General features: G+C 45.5%; 1 pseudogene; it reads left to right on the top strand.

Moving 5' to 3' along the window:
• The first annotated feature begins 2,470 nt into the window (after positions 1–2,470).
• On the top strand, positions 2,471–2,991 carry LOC127212201 (60S ribosomal protein L26-like 1; annotated as a pseudogene).
• The last annotated feature ends 423 nt before the right edge of the window (positions 2,992–3,414 follow it).

Genomic DNA, 3,414 nt, shown 5'->3' with positions numbered 1-3,414 from the left:
CTGGTAGAAATTGCTGGCCAATGTTCCGACAGTGCGGGCATCTTTATGTAGCCTGTACTGACCATCGCAGAAGAAAAGGCCATTCGAGTTCCCCAGCTTAGCTCCTGCTAAATCAATCCATCATTAGCTCCTGGGTGAGGTGCAGGGATCACGGATAAGGAGACATTTGTCACAACCTGGGTGGGGACAAGCCTTTGTCCTGGAAGCATCTAGGTATCTGGAAAGTCCAGGAAGAGAGCAGAGGGCTAGCTGGGAGTCAGTTTGATTTGTCTTCACAAAAATACCAGGTTCTGGGACTAACTAAACAGTGGGCCTGGCAACGTGCTCCTAAACGTGAGCTTGGCTATTTGGGCAGTCCTTCTTTTGGCCCTGCCCATAAGCCACCTAATATTTCAAGAAGACTGATTTGATCCATTTCTTAAGTCTCTAAAACACCTCTTGTTGGATCCTAAATTGTGAATCTCCTGGGATAAAATTAAATCTCTAATATCCAGTAACTTAAAAGGTGGCTTTTTTTGGTTGACGTTAAAGAGACAATTAAGTTAAAATAAATCTTTGGGGTGAAGCCTAGTCTGTCCTCTCTGGGATATTCATAAAAGAGAAAACTGGCATCATGACAAGACTTGGGGCAAATGCACACAGCACAAAGACCTTGTGAGGACCCAGTGGAAAAGTGGTCATCTAAATATCAAGGAAAATTGCTCTCCAGAGACAGTGGACCTGTCTATACCATGATCTTGAACCTCCACCATTTAGGTCTATGGGAAAGCAATGACTGCACTCCCACAGCAGCACTAACATGAAAGCAGGCCTCCTGCAGCGTCCCAGCTTCTTGGGACACAGGACATAATAGCAACAAAAAGGCTAAGCTTTTCTGCCATTATATTCCGCAGAGCAGGCGAGGAGTCCTAGCTCACTCCCCGGCCAGAGAACCTCGGGCCAAGGAAACAAGACAAATCTCTCGAGCCCATTGTCAGCAAACAGTCTTCAAGTGGGTTATGGCTCGGTTTGCCTGGCTGACTTCTAAAGAGTGAGACGTCTCCGAAGCGTAACTAGGCCAAGTGTGCCAAGGGCCTCCCTGGAAGGACAGTGGACCACACGGAATAGCCTGGACATTGTTGAGTCACTCAGAACACATCTGTGTCTCCCGGCTCCGACCCTGAAGAACCTAGCTGACCAACAGAAGTGCCGAGTGCTGTTTCTTTGCCCAACTTCCGACCCTGCCCGCTAGGCACAGCCCTGACTGAGTCTAAGAGACAAATCAAGGCTCCGGTTGTTTTAGCATTCGCCGCCTGAGAACACTGTTCATAATTTCATGCCTTGTCCGCCTTCTTCCATTAAAACAATTCAGGTTTTTCATTATCTCTATTTTTAGAAATCACTTGGTGTTAAAATATGATCATTTCCCTCCTAGATTTCTAAGAACTTGGGAATGGAGGGTGGAACTTGTATTTTAAGCAAACTTGTATTTAAGCAAACTTGTATTTAAGCAAACGCTTAATTTTTTTTTACTGCCGTCTCTGCCTGCCAGTGTCATTATGTGCACATTACAGGTTAATAAACTGAATTAGACATTTCTCAATTTTGTTCTGAAGTACCTTATAGTTTCTAAGTGGTCACCTCAGACTGTCAGTTGTAACTTTTGGCCCTTGAAATTCTTTTCGTATTATTTACTTTAAAAAATGGTTTGGTTTTGTTTTTTAAATCTCCAAGCATTCCCTGTAGGGAGAAAAGCAACAAAGCCATCTTTATTTTATATTGAGGAAAACTTAGGCAAAGGGAAGACAAAGTTGCCCTAATCTCCTCAGAGACCTGTGACACAAAAGGGACATGGACCACTCATGCCTTCCTGCCATCCACCCTGATCATTCTCGGCTGGGCAAGGGGAGCTCGGCTGCACATGCCTTTCCCTAGTACACATTTGTCTTCCTCAGATGGCTTCCTTAGTCGTTGAAGGGCATAGACTTTTTCAGAGTAGTGTGAGGTTTTCAGTATTCAAAACCAAACCCAAACCTAGGCTAAGTAAGGAGGCATACGCTTCCAGAACACCGTGCTTTGTGATTTGTTGTTGTTTAGGTTTTGTTGTACGTCCACATTTCCCTGAATGCCTGCCTTAAAATTCTGCCCAGGTACTAGAGAGATAAATCAATGGTTAAGAGCACTGGCAGCTCTTTCAGAAGTCCCGGGTTCTGTTCCTAGCACCCACCTGGTGACTGATGTCTGCAACTCCAGGCCATGATTTTTTTTTTCCTATCTTAGTTTTTTCTCCTTTTCACGTTCCCCTGTTGGATTTTCTTTGTCTCTTAACGTTGTAGTATCCACAGCTCAGTTTCTGGATGTTTTCTTGATCTAACTAACAGATGTCCGGCCCTGTGGGTTTAAATGTCTCAACCACGCAATGCAACACCTGGTTGGACTTCTTTCCTAAGAGGTCAAACCCGGTGGCCGTTGCTGGACCGCAGCTGCCAAAATGAAGTTCAGTCCCTTCATGACTTCTGATCGAAGCAAGAACCGCAAACACCATTTCAACGCACCTTCTCACATTCGGAGGAAGATCATGTCCTCCCCTCTTTCCAAAGAGCTGAGACAGAAGGATAACATCCGGTCCATGCCCATTCGAAAGGATGATAGAGTTCAGGCTGTCCGAGCACACTACAAAGGCCAGCAGATCGGCAGAGTGGTCCAGGTATACAGAAAGAAATATATCATCTACATTGAACAAGTGCAGTGAGAAAAGGCACAACTGTCCATGTGGACATCCACCCCAGCAAGGTGAGTATCACCAGGCTAGAGCTGGACAAAGACCACAAAGGACTGGAAAGGAAAGCCAAGTCCCGACAAGTAGGAAAGGAGGAGAGCAAATACAAGGAAGAAATGATGGAGAAGATGCAGGAGCAGAGGCCTCAAATGATGGAGAAGATGCAGGAGCAGAGGCCTCAAATGATGGAGAAGATTCAGGAGCAGAGGCCTCTCATATACAATTTCCATTAAAGACTATTTAATTAAAAAAAAAAAAAAGAGGTCAAACTTGCCTCCTCAACTAGACTTGTGAATCCAGGTGCCTATATAAGACCTGATTACCCCTACCCAACCAGGCTTAGGTAAGAAAACAAACAAACAAACAAACCCAATATTCACTGTGACATGAGAAGCTCCCTGGGCACTGGGAGGGTTAGAGATGCAAAGAAGAAATGCAGAGACTAGACGCAGGAGATCAGGGGAGAAGAGGTGACTGCTGCCTGGCCACCAGGAGCCGTGTGCATTTCCGCATTGGAGCTCAGACGCATACACTGTAGCAGATGCCATGTTTTCAGTCTGGACCTACTGGGTTAGCATTGGAACTACTAGGAATGGAATACCCTTGCCAAGACCTTCTCAGAGGGAGGAAAAAGGAAAAGAGGGCCAGAGAGAAGG

The sequence above is a fragment of the Acomys russatus genome, chromosome 30, assembly GCF_903995435.1.
Source record: "Acomys russatus chromosome 30, mAcoRus1.1, whole genome shotgun sequence".
In the NCBI taxonomy this organism is placed as follows: domain Eukaryota; kingdom Metazoa; phylum Chordata; class Mammalia; order Rodentia; family Muridae; genus Acomys; species Acomys russatus.
The sequence above is the reverse complement of the archived record's forward strand: the minus strand, read 5'-3'. Positions and strand labels throughout refer to the sequence as shown.